This window comes from Pinus tabuliformis, chromosome 7 (assembly GCF_031772625.1).
Source record: "Pinus tabuliformis cultivar Carrire ecotype Pingquan chromosome 7, CPIR1, whole genome shotgun sequence".
Lineage (NCBI taxonomy): Eukaryota > Viridiplantae > Streptophyta > Pinopsida > Pinales > Pinaceae > Pinus > Pinus tabuliformis.
In genome coordinates this window covers 1,716,635,770-1,716,660,556 of record NC_142293.1, presented here as the reverse complement: position 1 = coordinate 1,716,660,556, position 24,787 = coordinate 1,716,635,770, and positions in this window count along the sequence as shown.

The window sequence follows — 24,787 nt, the reverse complement described above, 5'->3', positions numbered from 1 at the left end:
CTTATTATATTCCACCGATTAGCAATCACATGTACATAAAGTAAAGTACAGATAGAACATTAAACGATTGACAGAAAACAAGCCAAGACAAGAGACACAAGATGTGGCGGCTAGCTAGGGACAAACCCCACAATGTGTGGGAAAACCCTTTGATCAAATCTTCTTTTATCTTCAATAATTTAGCAGAGAGAAATAGTACAATAAATCTGATTCATATCAGCAGTAGACAACCCTAGATCAGCAACATCAGCATTAGCGGCTTCATTATCAAACTAGGGCAGATGATATCTCACAAACCGACCGTCGGATTGACTTCATTCCACCACTAAAAGTTTCAGCTTCCAGAGGAGGTTCAGATGAACCTACAACGCAGTTCAAATGATTAGATATTCTAGGCCACGCAGTTCAATCCAGTGTTTTAAAAACCGTTTTCAAAAACTGGTTACCAGTCAAACCGGCCGGTTAGCAAGATGGCCGATCCGAACCGGCCAAAAAACCCGGTTTGGAAGGCAGTGTCTCCAATTTTTGGCCCTAACCAGTGAAAATCGGTCGGTTTTAGGCATGCCCACCATAACTTGCAAAAAGCGGATTTATAACTGTGGTTTTGGGGTTTTGGGGGGGAACTAAGGGTGTTTTCCCTCCAAAAACACCCTCTCCAAGCTATAAGAGGCCCCTCTCACTCTCATTTGTCTCACACAACTGATTTGGAGTGTTTATGAGTGTTTGTGAGTTTGTTTGTGAGCTTGGAGAGTGTTGATTTTTTGCTGAAGTAGTCATCTTGGAGTTGGAATTGGAGCTATTTTGGAGATAGTGTGTAGCTGTCAGTGGAGTTGCCATCTTCAAGAGGAGGCTAAGAAAGCTAGTTTGCATTTCCAGGAAAGGATTTGCACTTGAAATTCCTTATTTGACTGTTGTCCATGAATTAATTTTTTTATGTGTTATAAACTTCTCACTTCTATGATCTACCATCCAGGGAGTCATCATGCCTCCAAAAGCCAGAGGTACTGCATGGGCTCATTGTGATATGATTGATGGCAAAATGATCTGCAAATATTGCCAAAAATCCATTCAAGGAGGGGGTATTAACAGGTTCAAGCAACACATGGCTGGGATAGGAGGCCATGTAAAGCCATGTGGAGCACCAAATGAAATAATAGGGCATATTAGGGCAGAATACCTTCAGAAGTTTGAGACTCAAGTCACTGAACCAATAGAGAAGTTTGTGACTGCAAAGTTTGGGAGTTGAGACTCAACCAACTGAGTTTGATCATGATGACTGAGACTCATGAGAAGTTTCAACTTCAAGTGATAATGTTGATCACTATTATAGTATTTACTATTATCATATATGTAGAGTCTAGACTGAAATCTTGTAGTAGGCCACTGGCCCCATAGTTTGTAGGCTTTGTTTTTGCACTCTAGAGGCCATTTAGAGCCTCATTGCTTATGTATTTTGTCGATGATATGTATTGCACTCGGTGCCATTTTGATATATTCACCTTTACATGGTATATAAATGAGCAATATTTGCATATTTTGTCTCTATTGGCTTGGAATCATGGTTTTAAATCTTAAAAATAGTTTTTTTCATTAAAAAATAATTATTTAATGTATTTTTCTAAAACCGGTTCGTTTAGACCAAACCAGTCCCGATTAGACTGGTTCCGGTCGGTAAACCGGTTCATTAGGTGGACCGGTCCGGTCACCGGTTCCGGTTTTAAAAACATTGGTTCAATCTTTACTTCTACAGTTGCAGCTTCAGTTTCAACAGTTTCCGGCTTCAAACTAGGGCAGTCGATATCTTGCAAACCGTTCATCGGATTGACTTCATTCCACCACCAAAAGTTGTGGCTTTCAAAGGAGGTTCAGACGAACCTACAGTGTAGTTCCAAAGAGGAGATCTTCTAGGCCACGCAAGTCAATCTTTACTTCTGCAGTTGCAGCTTCAGTTTCAGCAGTTTCCGACTTCAAACTAGGGCAGTCGATATCTTGCAAACCGTTCGTCAGATTGACTTCATTCCACCACCAAAAGTTGCGGCTTTCAAAGGAGGTTCATATGAACCTACAGCACAGTTCCAAAGAGGAGATCTTCTAGGCCACGCAAGTCAATCTTTACTTCTGCAGTTGCAGCTTCAAATTCAACAGCTTCCGGCTTCACATGTGTGAGAGAGAGAGAGACCCATTTCAGCGCAGTAGAGAAGATACTCATATCTGCGCAGTAGAGAGAGAGAGATGTGATGAGATGAGTGAGTCCAAATGAGGAAAATTCTTCTTATATTTATACACAACGTTGGTGGGTGAATAGATGTGACTGTTGGGCTTCTGAGCCTACATGAGTTGTAGGTCGGCTTGATAATAATTCCATAATCAAAATAAATTCATATCTCCATGAATACTTATCGGAATCGGATGATCTTTATATCAATCCTACACCTCTCGACGAGAGGAATCTAATAAAAATATTATCATCCATGAATAAGATGACCCACATAAAGTTTTACCCTAGTTGCCAATTTTAACAATCATCAATAAAAGTAACATAATAATGAGAGCCACCAAGAGATGATACCTAAGTAGGTCCCCATACATCTGTATGCACAAGCTCAAATTTTTTGCTCTTCTTTTCTTTCCCAACTCTAAGGAATTTGACTCTCTTCTGTTTTCCATAAACACAATTCTCACATAATTTTAAATCAACATGCTTCAAACCTGGCAACAAATTTCTTGAGTGAAGAATATGCATCGCTTTCTCACTCATGTGCCCGAGTGTATGATGCCACGATGCTGTATCTTCTCCTGTAGAGGTTAAATCATTAACATAATTAGAAATACCATTGCATAAATACAATGTACCAACCTTTCATCCTTTCGCTATTACAAGGGATCCTTTAGTGACCTTCTAGGTTTTATTTGTGAAAGTAGTTACGCAAACTTCACCTCCCAACTACCCTGTTGAAATCAGATTTTTCTTCAGATTTGGAACATTCCTTACCTCTTTCAATAGCCATTGATTTCCATTTTTTTGTTTTATGAAAATTGTACCCATTCCAACGATTTTACAGCGTTTATCATCACCCAATCAAACCTGTCCAAAATATCCTTGAACATAATCATGAAAATGTTTCCTATCAGGTGTGGCATGGAATGAGGCCCCTGAATCTACCACCCAAGCATCAATAATATTTTCTAAAGAAAGAATCAAAGCATCTTGCAACACATCACCTGTTACATTTTCCTCACGATTAGTTTCTTGCTGCGCATCGCCTTTTCCCTTCTGAGACTTGCAGTCTTTCTTTAGGTGTCCTTTCTTCCCACATTTCTAGCACACTATCTCCGATCTGGACTTGGATCTGCCTTTTCTTGACTTACTGTGATATCCTAGGCTCTTTCCTCTTTCCATTTTTCTTCCCCTAGCCTTTGCAGTCAAAACATTACCTAATGTATCACAGGATCTTTTCCATAACATTTCCTCGCTAAGGATTGCACCGACAACATCATCAAACTTTAAAGTACTAGATCCAAAGACAGAGTTACTAATGGCCATAACTAAAACATTCCAACTTTCTGGAAATGAGCACAGAAATAACAGAGCCCTAACTTCATCATCAAAATTTACCCCTACAGAACTTAACTAACTTGTAACTGTATTAAAATCATTTAAATGGTTTGCAACAAATCCACCTTCTGACATCTTCATATTAAATAAACACTTCATAAGAAATACCTTATTTGAGGCCGAGGTTTTTTCATATAGTTTGGCCAATGTCGACATTAAACCCTCTGTTGTTGTTTCCTTCGAAATATTAAATGCTACCGACATCGCTAGGCACAGTTGTATTGTTCCAAGTGCCTTTCTGTCGAGAATATTCCATTCTATGTTTGGCATACTCATCGGCTTCTTTGTCTTTCTGCTCAATGGTAGCTACAGATCTCTCTGATACATATAATATTCCATCTGCATCTTCCACAGCTGGTAGTTTTGGCCGTTGAATTTTTTGACCCTAAACCTACCATCTTCCGCCATTTCTCCCACTTGAACTAGGAACCCTTCTCTCCTACAAGTTTATCATCCAAATAGACCTTCGAATCTGATACCAATTGTTATAAAATTATATATTACAGAGCAATGGAACACACAAAATATTGTAGAAATATAAACACATAAAATGCATAAAACAAGAGAGACACAGATATACATGGTTCACCTAGTTTGGGCTACGTCCACGGAGAAACAGCCAGTCCATATTTTTATATTATCCAGCAAACTGAAGAGATACAACCTACAACAGATCTGTTGTAACTCCCTCTTCGCTCTTAATCTCCTCTCTCTTCCTCACTCAAAATACAGATAAACATAAACGCAATACAATTCCCTCATATATAGCGAGGGGTTGCCTTCTAGGGCCAAAAGCCCTAAACTAAACATAACTTCTACCATCAGATCTTCGCTTAATGAATGACCCAGATTGACTATGAAATTACAACATTTTACAAGGAAATTTTACATCTATTCTTTAGCTTCAGGGGCACTACCCTCGAACCCCCACCGGGGGACCGCTGGCCCCCAAACCCCCTAGCCCAGGGGGATGGCCCCCCCCGAACCCCCATGGGGAGGGACAAGTCCCCCTCTCACCGCCCCCCACATGGAGGGGTCTACAATCTTCCTGGGGTATACATTCGGCTGAAACCTTTTGAATACAAAAGATAATCAGGCTCCACACCCAACACAGTAGTTTGGACTTTGCGAAGATCCTTGAAGGGGAGTTTCTTAGATACTTAGTCTTATTACTGTTATTATAGATTTGATCTATTCTTTAAGGTATTTAAGCAAACATTTAACAATTATTCCCAGTGCACACAGTCATAAATGTTAAATATACTTCATAAAATCATAGCATAAGCATAAACATTCAGATCGGCGATCAGATACACAATATTTCAGAAACACTTATCTTTATTGGTATTCCATTCAGTACATTCCACTTTTCACCCTGCGCACTCAGTTGTAGGGGCCGTGCACATAGCTGTCGACTCTACTAGGCCTCTATGCACACAGTTGTAGAGCCTCTTCTACCCTCTACTACCCTCGACTCGGACTTACAGACTCAGAGCACTTTCGCTTTCACAAAGCCATACATCAAAGCTATCATATGAAAATTGTCTTCTAATCCTAGATCCTTGCTCTATTTATACATTCTCATGGTCTGCAGATGATGGGCAAGCCGACACATCCTAGATTAATATATAATATTTTAGGGTGGACTACCCTTAGACTTTACCCCTTACATTTCACGCTCTACGCACTTCACGGAGCTTTTACCATAATTTTACCCAAAATTGCGGGTTTCAGCCCCAAAACCCCTACACAGGGGATCCACTACCCAATAGGCCCCTAACACAATCATCGTGACTCATCCCGAGTCACTCGACTAGTACGGTGATCTTTGCACAGAGGTTATTCAACAACTTCTGTGCTTCGTTTACTCCTGCAACACATTCTTCTGCCAGCTGTTGTATTTGTTGCATGCGAGCCTTTGACACCTCATTTTCAGTTTCACTTACTTCTTTGAGTTCATATCTTGCCTGCATGTGGGCTACCTTTTCCTCAATGCTGGCGGTGACTGTGAATGCCTCATCAAGCCATGACTAGATGTGTTCTTTAAGGAGCGCTTCTTTCTGATGAGCAGCATCAACCTGTTTCTTGAGTGCTTGGGCCTCCCTCATCTTGGCCAATCACTAACTAACAACAACCATCTGCATAGTCCCTCGGACATTATGATAGGCTTGTTGCAACTCCCATGCTTTCGTTTCTACCTGTTGTAGCTCTGGGTCTTCCTGCAGTGATGGGAGTGTAAAAAGGGACTAATCCAACAACCCCGTGCAATCCTGTATAGCGTGCTCTGTGATTTCGAATCCTTCCTGAAGGGCATGATGGAACTATGCTCTGACTTCTGGTGGTGTAGTGGGCTTCGCTTTGAGTCTTAGCTCTATGATCTGCAAGTTCAATTCCAATTAAATTTTGGCAGCCTCCTCCCGTGGCTTATGGAATCCTGTGGCTATATGATGAATATTTTCAGCTACTAGGAGTTCTGCTGGCACAACAAGCTCTAGTACACTGCTGCAAATGTCTACCATGGCTTGTTCCCATTATTGGTTGCGTGCGACCAAGTCATTGCGTTGAATACTGATTTGGTCTTGATTTCTGTTTTGCTCCATCAAGACCTAGAGGGCGTGGCTTTCCCTGGCGCAGATCTCAGCTGTTACACCATCCTATAACTGGTATAGGGTTTCTCTGGGTAGTGCGGACAAATTCAATCCCCAACTGCTCACGTTACCTTCGGCTTTTTCTATGACGACATCTGCTGGTAATCCTAAGGTATTCGTTGTGTGGGTGCGCACCATCTGTTCTGACGTAGATGTATTTCCTGCGCGGCGTGGGATCATTCCTCCTAAGGGTCACACCTGTAATGCCTACTTTTCCAGATCACTCGTAGTGATATCACATACTGGTTCCTTGTGGGCAAGGAGATATCCCTCCAAATTCCTTGTTGTCTTCACCTTTTTGCATGCAAGTGGTTGCTCCTGGACGCGTGGTCTCTTAAGTTGTGTTGACGTTATAGTCAGGTCTGTGCATTCCTGTGTCTCCACTTTGTCCTGTATGTCTTGTTCCAGGGACATTTCTTCCACAATTGCTTTAGTGAGCATCGTGATAGTGTTTGCTACTATCTCCCACTGCATGGGTGTGTCCTTTTTGTGGCACGTTCTTTCTGCTAGCTATGTAATGCGCAGCTTGAGTTCTTTCTTTCGTTGTTGAGCCGCAATTTTTTGTAATTCGGCCAAGTCTAGTGCACGCCATTCCAGGGGCCATACTGCCATTGCCTCAAAAATTGCATCATCCATTGCAATGAAAGGAAGCTTTACCCATGCTCGAGTAGGATCCTTTCACTTCCAAATATATAGATTATGCATATTCGCCTTGAACTCAACCATACTTTGCAACCAGTTGTATACTGTCGAAGATAACCATGGCTTATGATTTATTCATGTCCATATACTTTCCTCCATGAATATCCAAAACACCTTGATCTCACAAATCATCGTGGCATCTTTCGTAGCCCGGAGCGAATTATACTGCACGACTTTAGGTAGGTGTTTCGCAATGTCGGGAAACTAGATACCTTTTGGCAGTTCTCCTGCAATGAGTAAGATTTTTAAGAGTAACCATGTGTAATGGAAAGTCTTACCTTTCTCCTGGGCTTTGTGACAATTCGTCAAAAATTCATCACAAAGAAACTGTGCCCAGTTGAACTGAACGCCCTCTACGCATTGTTCCGCGAGCACAATGATAGAGGCTGGCACCTCATCTGCACGACATTTTCTCATCAGCTTACTAGCTAGCAGCTAGGTGGTGATGCACACCCATCGGTCTTTGATGCTTGCTATTACATACCCTTGCTTTCGCTTTTCCAGCTTGTATTTAACCTTCATGGCTTCGACGAGACCCACGTCACTACTCATTCCAGTTATATCTGCAGGACTGTTTCCCTTAGTCAGCATCCATGAGATCGGTGTATAAGATTAGTCGTGATAGGAATTGGTTCCTCCAGCCATAGATACCCATCATGGACGAGACAAGTAACTCTCAGATAACAAAAATTGTGATGGTCGTGCGGTGATAGTGGGGTATCCACCTTAGATTGAGTAATCTCGCCTTCACCACACCCCCTTGTTGTGGGGAAAAGTATCCGACTCAGAATGACCCTATCCCTACTCTAAGGGTGATAGTTCCTTAGCAACAACTGAAAGTAAAGCTTTGATATTTTTCCTTTATGAAAATACAGAGAAGGAAGAAAAGATTGACCAACCGATGTCTTTCGCTTTTGTCGATCCTGTCTTCTCTCTTTGCCTCTTGCTCCCAGCTCCTTGCTCTCTTGCCGGCCCAGCTACACACAGATCCTGCAAAAACGAGAGAAGGAAACTACAAGAAACATGTACTCATAACTGATGCATGGATTAGGATGAATCAAATATACAGATGAAAACAATACATCATTGCAATACAAGTATATAGGAGAACATCAAAAGCTTTATTGATAGAAGAAAAAGGTTCTGAGAAGGTTACAACCATAAATGGCTCCAATCCAACAGCACCTCCCCAGCAGCAAGAAATCTCCTCTTCTCCTCTATAAAAGAAATCACCCAATAGCTCTAACTGTAAACCAACAGCACTTCCTTGCTTTGCACAAAATTCCAGCCTCCCTAGACCTCATAGAAGAGCTCTATATATAGGAGATTTGGAGAAAGGATGAGTCAGCTTGAGACTGACCTAAAGCTGCCTTGTGTCCTCTCCCTCTTCAGTTAAACTTCAGTTCTTGAGTCCACTTGGAGATCCTTGCTTCCACATGGAGATCAAGTACCTCTTACTCATCATAGGGCGAATTCCTTGAACCAAGTGTCAGTTTGGAAGCTTCCTGGGCAGTTGACACCTTGCAGAATGACTGTGCCACTTGGCCAATCTCGCCCAGCGCAGGTAGCCTTCATTGGTTTTGACTTTCAGCGCAGGTACAAGGAGGAGCAGTTGACATTCAGCGCAGATGCTCAGTGGAGCAGCTGACATGATCCAAAAATAGCCTGTTTTTGAGTGTTTTCAGGTGGAGAATTGATAGGAAGTGCTGTGGTTTGCTGACCTTGTTCCTCTAGGGGTAAGAACAACATGTTTAGGGACTGAGGATCCCTGTAATTATTGACACTTCATGCTCCATGCTGTGAGGCACAAAAATGTCTATAACAGTTGCCCCCTAAAGTATGAGGCCGTTTATCGGGTGAAATGCTTTATCCAGAGGGTCCGAAGTTCATTCAAGTGCTGAGAGGTGCCCTGTAATACAATACAATACAATACATTATTTTTCATTCTGTTTTCATGATCTAGCTGAGGCGAGCATTCCCATGCTCAGCTTTATAAATACATTTTGGTACATAGAACAGACGATCGTCTGATGGTAGACTGATAATTCTCTGCTGAAATTATCATCCTTTGAGTAGGATGATCATCTGCTGCAATGATGTACATGACAAATGCTTTTATATTTCTTGAATATGTATCGCAGCCCGGATGGATGAAACTAGATCCGGGGTCTTCAAACTCGTTCGATCTTCACTCTAAGTACAAGTCGATCCATGTGAGAATTTCGCTGAAGTCGAACATGGAAAGACATCGCTTGATTACCGGTCAATGATGAAAACCGTTAACAAGCGCAAGAGGAATCACCGATAATGATAATGACCCTCAAGGTACCGCAGTACAATTCACGTGGTGTGAATAAAGGACTTGGCGTCGAACGCCACGCAAAATCTTCTGGTCGAAGGTCATTGATGTATACCTGTCGCCGGAAGTGAGAAACTTGCCATTGAGGCATGCAAGCTTCAAAGTACTGATGGGGTTGTTCCTAGATCAACTTCTTGGATAATGAGCTGAAGTCGACAAGAAGCGATCCGTCAAAGGAGGGCCTTAATGAATCCCACATCAATGACACGGAACGGAGCTAATGATTTTAGTGGAGGTGAAAACAAACTGTGACATATGATTCAGGGTGGCGATCATGAATGGATGAAGGATAATGTATGGCAGTGGATGGGACACGGTTGACACTTTCAGAATGACCTCTCTTGAACATATAACGACACTGATGCGATGGATCGGTAGCATTACCCCAAAATGTGGATGGTTTGGCGAAGACCATGGTGATGAGACCGGTGAATGAAACAACCCAACCCGATGTGGTACGGAAGAAAAGTGTCATGTTCAAGAGCGACTTGCTACCATTAAGCTTTGATGTTCTCCCAATTTTTCCCCAGTCATTTCTGACCAGTACCTCTTTATTTTTGTCAAGCTTGAGGAGGATAACATATGCTTGTTCTATAACCTGCCCTTCGGGCAAGCCCATCGCTATGATTTAACGAGCTTAGCGATAGGGAAACTCGTTCTCGTCTAAAGACAAGTTTGTCGCTATTTAATCATTTTAACGAGTCTAACGACAAGGAAAACTCGGTCCTTTTCATTTTTAGAGAGTCTGAAAAGGTACAGAAAGTTAACTCCATAATTCCTTTTTCGTCATCTAATCCCTTAAGTCCGAAAAAGTATAAAACAATACAGAAGGGATGGGTGTTCGGTACTTTTAACGAGCCGAACAAGACAAGCGCTCGATCTTTTTGTGTAATAATCCCTCAGGTCCAAAAAGATTAAAGTCTAAAAGAGGGATAGCTCTTCCGGTCCCTTTAACGAGCTGGAAGGCCAGAACTCGGCAAACTTTTCATATTTTACGAGTCAGAAAAGAGCTCAAAGATGACTCGTCTTTTGAGGAACGAGTGGTAAACAGGGATAGCAACTGATTCCAGGTACAAGTTGGAATTTTCCAATCACGGCAGTGTCACAAGGATGGCTAGGTGAAATCACTCTTCGCAGATGTTCCTCAAAATGGGTAAACACACAAATGGAAGTGAATGATCGGCCAAATGACGGTGGAAGTGACGGTGCACAAACACGACCAAGGCTTTTATGGCTGATGAATTTACAATCTCAGAAGGTTATTTACCGGGATAGGTTCTTTTTTTAAATAAAAATGAGCTTAAACTCTGGAGGGAACATTGCTCACTGCTTTTATTTATTTTTTAACGAGCATGAAGACCGCGTTAAAACTGCTCGGATCTTGCGTTTATTTTTTAACGAGCATGAACCATGTGCTAAAACTGCTCGATATACCAGTCATAAGATAAGAATGCCTCCTCTAAGGATCCATTTTTTATAGAGCTTGCGCCTTACCACAGCTATGCTCCAACTCATCCTCCCTTTATGTAAGTTCCGAAAACGGTTAATCTTAAAACCAGATAAATAACCGCCCCTAGCTTGCACTCCAAAAGGTTTGCATGCCCCCAGGTATAGGGTAGGATTTCGAGGCTGCCCCTCCTCTCCCCCACCTCTGCTTTTCTTTGGGTGTTCACAGCTACTTGTCATCTTGCCAATCTAATGTTAACGATACTAGTCTTCTCGTTATTTTAAGGGGTCTTACGCGGTACTTGTCTTCCCGTCGGCCCAACTTTTAACGAACAGCTATTCATGACAAGAGAAGAACACTACTCAAAGACAAAACATTGGTATTATTGAGGGAGGCTTGCCTCTTTCTTATTATCCGAAGAGGGTTCTATTTGCTGCCGCAAATCAATCTCTTTCTTCGGCGATGTCTATCATTAGGTTACTCAAAGATGGTTACCCTATGTCACAACAATAGAATCTCTTTCTTTGGAGGTTGCCCCTACTTATCCTTCAAAACATTTGTTTTAATGGGTGAGGCTTGCTTTTCCCCAAAGATGGTTACTGCTTGTTGCAATAAGGGAATTCCTACTTGGGCATTGCCCACTTCTTTAGACAAAGGTGAATGACTCTTTTGCCAAACACATAACTTTAACAAAAGAATATTATTCCAGAACAACCCCTCTTCCATCCACGGACGGGGTACGGACTAGTCATATTCTTCTGCGGAAATTCTACCTTATACCCAGGGTTTCTTCTGCCCGAAGCAGACCAGGGTGCATGCCCCCTGGGTTCCAGTCCCTCTCTCCGAATCACTCGCATTCATCGGGAAGGAGGACTGGGGGTGGAGGCATATCTTGAGTGAACAGACCATTTAGGATTGGTATTTGACTATTTGCAATGCGAGATCCCGGAAATGAAAGTTGGTCTACGAGCTTGACCACCCTCCCTTCGTGTGGAAAACACATTACTCTAAAGAGTGAGGAGACTATCGCTCCCATGCAATAAATATAGTCACGTCCAAGGAGTAGGTTATAATCCAAGGGTCCTTGGACGACCATCACGTTCAAATTAACGGTCTTCCCTTTCAATGTAACAGGCACATTGGGGAGGATTCCTAATGGTCGACTGGTTCCTTTATCAAAACCTGAGAGATTTCTTAACTCAGGTAAAAGCGCCGGGGAACCCAGTGCTTTCCAAGCAACAGAGGAAAGGATACTCACAGACGCCCCTTCATCAATGATAGTACCAGCCATAATCATTCTATAGATCTGGACAATGATTCTGAACGGTATACTGGCTGGTAACCGGGGTCTGCCTAGTTGATTCCAATCAAAGGATACAACCAGGTTGCTTGGTGGTGGGACCGAATATACGGCCGGGTATGACCCTGATGATGTTCCTTCCTGCGATAAAGGAATGGGCGCATTGCCCTGACGCTCATCAGAGTCGGTGCTAATGAAAAGAACCTGGATGGTGTCATCCTTATTCTCTTCAGTGAGGGTGTCGCATGAAGATGACTCTTCGGCGATGGTGTCATTTGAAGATGAAACTTCTGAAGGTAGAACCAGGTCAACTGCCGTATCGACCTTTGGACTTTCGTCCGGTCTGGATTCAGTAGGTTCATTTTCAGTGACTGACGCTTCAGCCGACCACTTGAGCGGGCCAGCTGTATTTTCAACCAACGAAGGACTTGGCACGAGTTTTTTGTATCCAGGAGGAAGTTTTACCGGTGAAACCGGACGATCTTCCAAAACTCTCTTCGCTTCGTCTAAGAAGGGACAACAGTGGATGGCATGACTGCCTTCACACAACTTACAGGGGAATCTTACTCCCCCTTTTTGTCTTGATCCTTCACTTTCGCTGGTTGACGGAAAGCAATCAACCTGATTGTCAGAGGTTGATGCCCCCGAATTGTGCAGACGAGGGGACCAGTCCCTTAGTATCCGGGGAATACAGGGACAATCTCTGTGGAAATGGTCTCCTCTACATATGACACATGGCGATTTAGGCCCGGTCTGTGCAGTGGGTGGGTTTTTGTCAGATGTCTTTTGCTTGCCCCCAGTCGCCTTAGGCTCCTTCTTCTTCTTTTCTTTCTTCTTCTTTTCCTTCTTCTCCTTGGGAGGCTGACTTTTGCCGGCTCTACCTTGCGAAGACGAAGGATCAGAGGAAGAACTTTTGGAAGTAGAAGGCTGGTGGGCAGCTCTAGACTGATCTAACTGTTGACTCGATTGATCAGGAACCATGGTGGCCTGAACTACATTGGTTGAGAACAGCCAAACTGGCAGGCCTATTGTCAGTCCTGGAAGCGACAATGTGGCCATATGGGGCGCACCAACTTCTCCCCAAGAGGAGAAAGGACTAGGACTTCCATCTTGTGGACTTCCTTGGTTGGGGCGTTCCATGTTCTCAACTTACAGATCAACGCGGGAATAAGAGGTGATTATGTTCCGTTTAAAATGAATTTTATAACGACGCTTTATTAGACACAACTTTGCTTTTTCATGTTTTAAGAGTCGAGAAAAAGCTAAAGATGACTCTAGTCGCCTTCGATGTATTAACGAGCCCGAAGTGACAAATGCTCGGTTGGACTTTTTCAGTTATAGAGTTTGAAAAAGGCCAAAAGAAACTGCTCTGGAGATCTAGGCAGAGGGTGTGCCAAACCTTTCGCGAAACCACAGAATACGTTTTACGGTACGGGTGGTCAATCTTCGTGAATGCTGTGTTCACTGCATCGCGATCAGTAGGGCGGCCGACACGACTTCCTAAGGATAAAGGCTTTATTCCTATAGGGGTCTCCCAATATACTCGACGGTACGCGGGAGCACAAGTCCGTATTGATACTTATCGCTTCACCGTGGAGGAATCACCCAACCACTCAACGCTAAGATATCACGTTTAACGACGCCGGAACACGTCTCTAGCTTAGACCTCTATGTGTTTGCGTTATGTTTCAATGCATTGTTATGTAAATTCAATTCATTTTAATGTTGATCTTGCTTAGCAGTTTGCCTTTAAGGATCACCACGAGATGTATATATACAACTTCCTAAATGCAATCTAAGATGAGAAGCAAAACTTTTCAATCTTTCAACTTTGAAAACCTTAATCTACTGAGGGAAAAGAAAGACATCAACATCTCACACAGATCATAGAACACACACTAAATGCACTTTTTCCTAAATCAACATGCAAACTGTCAATAATGCACATGCACAATGCAGATATTTCTTTTCTTTATCCTTAATGTTGATGTAAGACAAAAAGGAAACTGTTGTATAACTTTGAATCTAATTTCAAGCGAAAGTAAACAAGCTTGTCCAAAATCAAAAGACACCTTAAGATCGACTTGTTTAGACACTGGAAATGTATAGATTCAAACCACAAAATGAAAAACAAACAAACTCAAATAGCCATGAACAGTAATAAAACTAGCTCTTAAGATCACAAAGACACTTTTACAGTTCAGGATCTAAGAGGCCACAGCTATACTGGTTTGCTTTTCACAATGGGAAACTGTAACTGAAACAAGAAATACTGAAAGAACAATCACAGTTTCATCACACAACTGAGGCGGAATAATGTCAAGGAAAGTTGGTTTACAGCAAGTACAAATGACAAGCAATCAGCAGCAAAACAACAGTGAAAACAGGGCCAAGACTCAGTAGGAAACCTCAGCAAGACACTGGCTAACTGGTCCAGCGCAGGCTCTGGTCTGTCAAACTGACTTTCAGCGCAGTTCCCGAAGGGAGTACCTGCGCTGAAATGCAGACTGCCTTTGGGCAGCCTGCACTGAGACACGAGAGTTGCGTTTACAAGGGTTTTCGGGTCATAAAAAGCTCAAAAATTCACTGTTTTTGCTGAAATAAAAAGCTATAGGTCAAGTAAAAGCTAAGGGATGATTAAGAGGATGAAAAGCTATCGCAAAGAGCACAAGAGTCCTTGTGGATCAGCTCTTCAAATCATAAACTTGCTCAGAAACTGAGCCAGAGCAGCTGCCCTCTACTTTGCAATTGAAGGACTCAATTGCAGTTCGATTTGGTGCTCTCCTTGTTTATGAGATGAATAGCAAGAAACACAATAAACCAACAAGATACTAGTTTCCCCAGCGGAGTCGCCAGTTTGTTGTGGGGAAAAGTATCCGACTCGGAATGACCCTATCCCTACTCTAAGGGTGATAGTTCCTTAGCAACAACTGAAAGTAAAGCTTTGATATTTTTCCTTTATGAAAATACAGAGAAGGAAGAAAAGATTGACCAACCGATGTCTTTCGCTTTTGTCGATCCCGTCTTCTCTCTTTGCCTCTTGCTCCCAGCTCCTTGCTCTCTTGCCGGCCCAGCTACACACAGATCCTGCAAAAACGAGAGAAGGAAACTACAAGAAACATGTACTCATAACTGATGCATGGATTAGGATGAATCAAATATACAGATGAAAACAATACATCATTGCAATACAAGTATATAGGAGAACATCAAAAGCTTTATTGATAGAAGAAAAAGGTTCTGAGAAGGTTACAACCATAAATGGCTCCAATCCAGCAGCACCTCCCCAGCAGCAAGAAATCTCCTCTTCTCCTCTATAAAAGCAATCACCCAATAGCTCTAACTGTAAACCAACAGCACTTCCTTGCTTTGCACAAAATTCCAGCCTCCCTAGACCTCATAGATGAGCTCTATATATAGGAGATTTGGAGAAAGGATGAGTCAGCTTGAGACTGACCTAAAGCTGCCTTGTGTCCTCTCCCTCTTCAGTTAAACTTCAGTTCTTGAGTCCACTTGGAGATCCTTGCTTCCACATGGAGATCAAGTACCTCTTACTCATCATAGGGCGAATTCCTTGAACCAAGTGTCAGTTTGGAAGCTTCCTGGGCAGTTGACACCTTGCAGAATGACTGTGCCACTTGGCCAATCTCGCCCAGCGCAGGTAGCCTTCATTGGTTTTGACTTTCAGCGCAGATACAAGGAGGAGCAGTTGACATTCAGCGCAGATGCTCAGTGGAGCAGCTGACATGATCCAAAAATAGCCTGTTTTTGAGTGTTTTCAGGTGGAGAACTGATAGGAAGTGCTGTGGTTTGCTGACCTTGTTCCTCTAGGGGTAAGAACAACATGTTTAGGGACTGAGGATCCCTGTAATTATTGACATTTCATGCTCCATGCTGCGAGGCACAAAAATGTCTATAACACCCCTAACCACTTCTGTTGCAGTAATTTTTCCTGGTCCAACTGGCGAAACATTTCACTGTCCACAAGATCCCAATCTTCAAACTTGATGTTCAGTATCTGACCCATTAGTAGACCATCAAACCTTATTTCATCTGGAAGAGGTAGGGTTTAGAGCATACTCTTCGTGGGCTCTAGGTCCTTCGGAATCTTGGTTGTTCCTTTCCACGGAGGGATATATGGTGGTAGTATTATCACTAAAGGTACTTGGGGAACATTTTCCTCTTCCTCCTCCTATGCTTCAATTTGAGCAATCAGAGCTTGTAGATCTTTCTCGTCCTCCTCAAGTTCCATATTGATGGCCTTACATTTTTCTACCATTGACAACTTACTTAGTCGTAGTGATGCCCAGACTGGCCCCACAGCTTGTTTATCCTTCCAGGGTCGCAGCGTATGTGGGGACTTTAGAATCTCTGGGGTAGCGGCGGCCTCTCCCAGCTCTTCCTGAGTCAGATAGGGTTCTTCCGCTATCCTGGCTTTGGTTCTAGACATCATTCTTATCCTGGATTTTCTCGGATGCATGGGTAGCCGGTTATCATTTTTATCTGATCGTGTCAATTCAAAATTGACCCTTTCCTCTACTTTTGAGTCATTAACATCTTCTTGGCGGTAGATCTCTTCATATCCAATTCTAAATGCTTGTCTTAATGGCCCGCTGTCGGCTCCTCTCGGCCATAAATCAAACTTCTTGTCGTGAATAGTGCTATCAAAGGTCACCTCCCAGCTCCTCCATGTGGTAGCGCAATCTCTTATTTGCGGCCACAATACAGATGACCTACTAGTTCTGCACAGAACGTCTCTTCTGCACAACTCTCGTGCAGACTTGTTTATAGTCCCACGCCTTCTTCCAAATACTTGAAGCACTGAGACTCGGCCTCCTACGGATAGTCAGGTGGTCACACCCCCTATGCGAGGCTTCCACTTCATTGCCAGCTCGGGCTGCGGGCACCCTTCATGTACCTTTGCATTTAGTAGCATGACGTGTTCTGTGCTCCTCCATTTAGTAGGGTGCAGTCACAACCATGATAGTAGGGTCGTAGTTCATTCTAGTGTCATAGGAGAGCTAGCCAAGTCTGGTCCCCTTATTCTCAAATTCACGTAGCCCGTTTGTGCAACTCTACTTTTTATTTTTTTGATTTCTTCGTCCAACCTCATATTTTTCCTCCTCAGCCTTGCCCATTCCTTATCAAGTTCGCGAAGTCTCAAGCTGCTACGCCAAATAACTTCATGCAGTTGCTGAATTCCTTCACCTAGGTTAGTCCAAATGACAAGGGCAGTTTTCTCCACCTCCATAGTTTCATCTGATTTAGGCATGGATACAGTCAGATTCGCATGCTTTGCCTTGTTTACAGCCCTAAATGCCCACCGAACCCTTGGTACGCGCAGATTTAGTTGCAGTAGTGGTTGTGCAACACGCAACTGCATTCTTTGTCGAAGTTGGTGCCCAAACCACTCCGTCCTGGCTACCCAACCTGCGTTCGACACTGAGGGCCTCCAACTTGTACATGCAACCACCTTTTCCATTCATGGTCATTCAACCTAATCTTCCTAGGTGCTTTCAACCCTTGTATGGTTGTTGCGTGCAGTACCCCTTCTTGATTCTATGCGCCATAGGTCCCCAACAATCTATGAATTCTTCCCTATTGCTTGTGTCGTCACTTGCTAGTAGCATCCTTACTTTGGTTATCATGCATTGCAGTGATTTGATCATCATATTATAATTTAGTGTCGTTACCTCATGCAATTGGTTTTACCAGTGCTCTATTTCTTCATCTAAATCCGACATGTTGGAACTATCACGTTCCCATGAGATTCTTCCATCCGCCGTTGGATTCACTTGATCCTGGTCTTGTATCAATATCTAGTAAATGCAGTCTAGTTCATCATCACTGTCCCCATCATGCACAAGTTCAGTGTAGTGCGCTCCCTTAGCTGGATCTAGTGGTACAATTACATGTAGCGACCTTTTCTCGAAAATCATTTTTCGCTTCTTCAAGTTGATAACTCCATTCAAATCCATTGCCTAATCTATTCCGAGTAATACAGGGTAAGGGTTACTATCATCCACGATTTCTATTACTTCGAAATCTGTCTGTGTACTTGTTGGAAATAATACTGAGAGAGGGGGTGAATCAGTATTATCAAATTCTTTTCAATATATCTTCCTTATTTATACTTTTAATAATTCTTCAAATATTGATCATTACTTTGCATGTCAGTATCATAAATAATGAGCAGGAACAAGAAAAGCAAATAGTCACACAAAAGAACACCAGATATAAGGTGGAAACCCAATGTGGGTGAAAACCACCTGCTGCAATATGTCTCTACCTTCTTTTAATAAGAAACTCCTTTTACAATGATTTTGTACTGGTGTAGTCCTTTACCAGTACGCAGGCTACAACCTGCAGAGAGATACAACTCTCTCTCTCGTTTTCCAGTCTCTCCTGGAAGGGAGCTACAACCCCCTACTTCTTTTCTTTCAAGGATTAATTTTCAGACTGGATCCAAGAACATAAAAAACCCATCAACTACACTTGCATCGTCAATCTCTGATTTATCCAATACTAAATCAATGCTTTCACCAAAGCCAACCCGCATACAGATCTGAAAATATTTCCTTATAACTTTGCAGTTGTTCCATACATCAGACATACCCATATCATAACATGTGTACAATAAAACATGCATCAATAATTCAGATCTATAAATTCATTCTTTCAAATATTTAGATATTGGTTAACCCAGATTATTAGATTTATAGATCAACCGTTTGCCACATATCACAGATCAAAATCATATAGAGATACCACTATTCCAGCCTTAAGATTTTGACCCATTAATACAACTTATCCTTCTCCTTATGCTCAGGTTCCTTCTTCATTCAGATCCAGATCTGCACCATAACCCAATCACCATATTCTAGATCTATCACTTTATCAGATATTCAATAATTCAGAAGATTCTTTGCCAAATGATCTCCTTCCTCATTTATAGCCTTAGTCCTTTCTCAATACCACGGTCCAAAACCATAGGATCAAAAAACCGTTGGACTAATACCATGAACCAGCCATGAAAGTGCGTGAGATCAACACTTTTGGATGCCATACCACGGACCAAAACCATAGGATCAAAAACTGTCGGACTAATACCATGAACCAACCATGAAAGTGCATGAGATCAACACTTTTGGATGCAATACCATGGACCAAACCCATAGGATAAAAAAATGTCGGACTAATACCATGAACCAACCATGAAAGTGTGTGAACTTTTCTCTTGCATGAAGGGAACTTTTCTCTACATGAAAGTGCGTAAACTTTTCCCTACATGAAATAAACTTTTCTCTGCATAAAAGTGCATGAACATTTCTCTACATGAAATAAAATCTTCTCTGCATAAAAGTGCGTGAACGTTTCTCTACATGAAATAAACTTTTCTCTGCATAAAAGTGCGTGAACTTTTCTCTACATGGAATAGACTTTTCTCTGCATAAAAGTGCGTGAACTTTTCTGTACATGGAATAAATTTTTCTTTGCATAAAAGTGCGTGAACTTTTCTCTACTTGGAATAAACTTTGTTGCACTATAATTTATCAAATAAATTTGTTGCACTATAATTTATCATTTGTGTGATTTGCCATCAAGGAAAACACTTGCATCATAATGCCAACAATCTCCCCCTTTGGACTTGATGGCAACAATACCAAATCACTCCCCCCCTTTGACATCAAGGGCAAAGGGCGAACCAAGATATTCTCTTTCCTAGAAAGGCATTCTGTTGTTCATACTCCCCCTGAGTACCTGTTGAAATCTCTGAATGAGCTCCCCCTTTGTATATGCCAAGGTGTACCAATCTGTTCATGCTACATGCTGAAAGCTCTGCTCTTTCTGAATTGTGTTGTTCATGCTCCCCCTGACTGTAGGAAAGATCTGCAAAAGATGTTCTTCAAGAAGAACCAAGACTTATACATCATGAAAGATATCAAGACATATTGCAGCAATATTCAGACCAGCATCCATGATCTCCTTCTGTACTTCCTCCATAATGCCAACAATGCATGATATGCTCCCCCTGAACCTGTGCCATTCGATCTTCGACCAATGTACGCATATACTTCAGATGAACCTTGCGTACAACCAACAATCAGAAGAGATTCAACAACAAGATGATACATCAACAACCCCCAGCTTTTGCCTGAGGTATTCAAAGGTCTCCCTAGGCAATGGTTTGGTGAGTATATCAGCAACCTGTTCCTTAGAAGGAACATACTCCAACTTGACCTTTTGTTCAAGAACTTGTTCCCGGAGAAAGTGATACTTGATTGGTATCTGCTTGGTTTTTGAGTGCATGACTGGGTTCTTTGAAATGCTAATTGCACTTGTATTATCACATAAGATGGAGATAGGTGGTGTACAAGTGATTTGAAAATCCTGCAGGGTCTGCATCATCCGAAGGATTTGAGTGCAGCAAGATGCAGCAGCAACATATTCTGCTTCAGCTGTAGACAAGGTAATCAAACTCTATTTCTTGTTGAACCAAGATACTAATTTGGAACCCATAAAGAATGCACCACCACTTGTGCTCTTCCTGTCATCCACGCTTCCGGCCGAATCTGCATCAGTATAAGCATGAAGTGTGAGATCTGTATCTCTAGGATACCATAAGCCATAATTTTGAGTCCCTTGAAGATATTTGAAGATTCTCTTTACTGCCTGAAGATGAGTTTCCTTTGGATTTTCCTGAAATCTTCCAACTATTCCCACTGCATGCATGATGTCTGGTCGGGTACCTGTCAAATAAAGTAGACTTCCAATCATAGATCTATAGGTTGGTTGATGTATTGCTGCTGATTCATCATTTGCACTGAGGCTACATCCTGTGACCATGGGTGTACATACTGGTTTTGCATCTTCCATGCCATATTTCTTCAAAATCTGCTTGAGATACTTGGTTTGAGACAAGAAGATCCCTCCTTCCTTTTGTTGGATTTGCAGGCCATGAAAATATGTCAATTCTCCAAGCAAGGACATTTCGAATTCTTTCTGCATCACCAAGGCAAAGCTTTGACTCATAGATTCTTCATTGCTGCCAAAGATAATGTCATCTACATACACAACAAGTATTAGCAATTTGTCATTTTCAATTTTTATATAAAGATTGCTATCTGCTGATCCTTTTGAAAAACCTTGTTGATGAAGATATTTGTCCAAACGATAGTACCAAGCCCTTGGAGCTTGTTTAAGACCATAGAGAGCCTTTTTCAGTCCGCATACAAGATTTGGATCATTTCCAAGAATGAACCCATCTGGCTACTCAATGTATACTTCTTCTTCTAAGTCTCCATTCAGAAAGGCTGATTTCACGTCCATTTGAAATACTTTGAACTTTTGAAAGCTTGAGAGAGCAAGGAACATTCGGATGGCCTCAAGTCTTGCAACAGGAGCAAAAGTTTCCTCAAAATCTATTCCTTCTTGCTGCGCATACCCTTTACAAACAAGTCTTGCCTTGTTTCTAATTACTTCCCCATTTTCATTCAACTTATTTTTGAAGACCCATTTTGTCCCTATAACATTCTTATCCTTTGGTCTAGGAACCAACTCCCAAGTGTTGTTCTTTTCGATCTGCTCAAGTTCTTCATCCATTGCTTTGACCCAACATTCATCTCTGCATGCCTCTTTTACATTTTGTGGTTCAGTGGAGGAGAGTAATGCCAAATAGCTTGAAGCTTCTGCAATTGTTCTTCTTGTTTGTACACCTGCTTCTTTCTGCCCCAAAATCTAAGATTCTGGATGATTCTTCTGAACGTACCGGGATGGAGTCTTCTCTTCTATTCTTATCTATTCCTCTGGTGCTCCTTGAGGTTCTTCTTCTTCATCATTCTGTCTTTGAGGGTAGTCTTCATCTTCTTCAATATTTTCATGATTTACTTTCCTAGGAATGTATCCCTTTTCATCAACCACTACATCAATGTTGTCAACAATTCTTCCAAGTCTTTTATTGTAGCACTTATATGCTTTGCTGTGTGGAGAATAACCAAGAAGAATGCCTTCATCTGCTCTAGGTTCAAGTTTGCCAAGTTGCTCATCAGTATTATTAATATAGCATTTGCTCCCAAAGATTTTGAAGTGCTTTACCAAAGGAGTCTCACCATACCAGAGCTCATGAGGAGTTTGAGTGTTGTTCACTCGAACATTTGTTTTGTTGAGAATAAAAACCGCAGCATATGCGGCTTCACCCCAGAAAGTTGCGAGAGTTCCAGACTCATCCAACATAGCACGAGCCATTTGTTGGACTGTTCTGTTCATCCTTTCCACCACTCCATTTTGCTGAGGAGTTCTAGATGTAGAGAATTCTCTTCTTATCCCATGTTCACAGAAATCGAAAAATTCATTTGAGGTAAACTCCCCACCTCTGTCACACCTGAGGCACTTAATTTTGTAACCTGATTCATTTTCAACCAAGGCTTTGAAGGATTTGAATTTCTCGAATGCTTCGTCTTTGTGCTTCATAAGTCCTAACCAAACAAACCTGGAGAAATCATCAATGAATAACATCTAGTATTCTTCTCCTCGAGGTGTCCTTTTCCTAAATGGACCACATACATCTGTATGGACTAGCTCAAGAGGCATGCTAGCTAATCCTTCCTTCTCTGGAAAGTTAGTTCTGGTTTGCTTTCCAAACTGACATGATTTGCATATGGTGTTGTCTGGAATTTTGATATCTGGAAGACCACGAACTGCCTGATATTTGCATGCTTTCCTTCTTTGTGAAAAGCTAAGATGCCCCAACCTCTGGTGCCATAACCAGTGTCCATCATCCTTGCTCAAATAGCATTTTTGTTGTCCTTCTTCAAATATGTATATATTATTTGGAGTTCTTCTACCTTTAATCACTGTTTCACCTGTATCAAGATCACGAACACGACATCCGTTTGATCTAAATATCACCTCGGTTCCTTGATCACACATCTGGCTGACACTTAGAAGATTATGCTTCAATCCATCAACATACAAAACATTTCCAGCTTTGACCTTTTCTTTTAACTGAGTAGTACCTTTTCCTTTTATAGCTGCAGGAGTATCATTTCCAAAAGAAACTTTCTTTCCCTTTTCTAAAGCAGAATATGATTCAAGTTTTTCTTTATCACCTGTCATATGTTTCGAACATCCACTGTCAATGTACCATAGATTTTCTTGTCCTTCTGCATAAAATGCTATCCCACATCTTTCTGTTTGTGGTTCCTTTATTCTCCATGTTCTGGTGCTTGAGGCTTGTTCCTTTGTCTACTGAAACCTGCTCCTGCATTCAGAATCTTCATGACCAAAGTTATTGCAAATAGAACATTCAACTTCATTTTCAAGAGCCGAAAATTTGTTATAGGTCCTTTTTGTAATCCCGATCATACTTCTTTGTTTTTGAGCTTCTCTAGTCATGATTGTTTTATATGCAACACATTGAGCTGCTTTGTGACCAAAGTTATGGCAAGAGAAACATTGCCCATTTAAGAAACTTCTGTGATTATCAAATCTACCGGCCAAATGATTGTAATTTCTATTGTCATCCATTCTTGAAGCAAATTGAGAAGATTTTACCTGTGGCTGGTTGTAGCTTTTGTTCATCCTTAAGACGGATTGCCCTTGGTTTACCTGATAGTCTTTGTTCGTTCTTGATGTAATTCGTCCCTGCTTTACCTGGTGATCTCCATTGTGCTTTTTCTCATTCCTTCTTGCTGCATCAAGATAACTCTTTGAGGTGGATGCTTGAGATGTTTCTCCATTATACCCCAGACCTGTCTTGTTTAGCGGAGAACGCTTTACATTGATGATCTCATCCAGAGTTTCAGATCCTTTGACAAACTTAAGATTAATAGCCTTTGTTTTCTCAATTTCTTTTCTAAGGTCAACAATTTCACCTTCTAACTTTTCAAGATATTTTTCTTTTTCATCAATTTGAAATTGTAGAGTATCAATGATCATATTCTTTTCTTCTATACATGTCTTAAGTCTAGAAATCTCTTCATAAAAACTATCCACATCTATAGCATCCATGTAATCATCATCTTCAAATGCCATTAAAAGTTTACAGTCATTACCTCGTTCATCTTCATCACTATTTGATAGACCATCACTGTCTTCATGAGTGTAGTAGCTTTTCTTATTTGCATTTTGTTTCTTGTTCCATCTAGCAGGTTCCTTTCCTTTGTCAATCTTATCCTTATGAGGAAATTTTGCAGCATAATGACCTACTCTTCCACAAGCAAAACATTTAAAAGGTAGCTTACCTTTGAACCTTCCAGTACCCCGTTGAAGATTTCTGACAAATTTGATTCTTCTTCTTTTCTGGCATGTGACTTGATTCATAGTAGTCTCCTTTGCCTAAAGCCTTAAAAGCAGCTTCTCTCCTATCTGATGGACCTCCTTTTCTCATTTCATAAGCAGTTAGAATTCCGTGTAGCTGAGACATAGTAAGAGTTCGTAGATTTTCCTTTTCTTCTATTGCAGATACTTTAGATTCAAACTTGGGGGACAATGATCTTAGGACTTTTTCAACCACAACAGCCTCTTTTATTTCTTCACCCAAGATTTTCATACAATTAACAATCTCATCTACCCGAAGGAAATAGTTAGCCATACTTTCATCATTATACATTCTGAGATTCTCATACTGAATCCTCAGGGTTTGAAGTTTTGCACGTTTTACCTGTTCATCTCCTTCGTAGCTCAAAACAATCTTGTCCCATATTTCTTTTGCGGA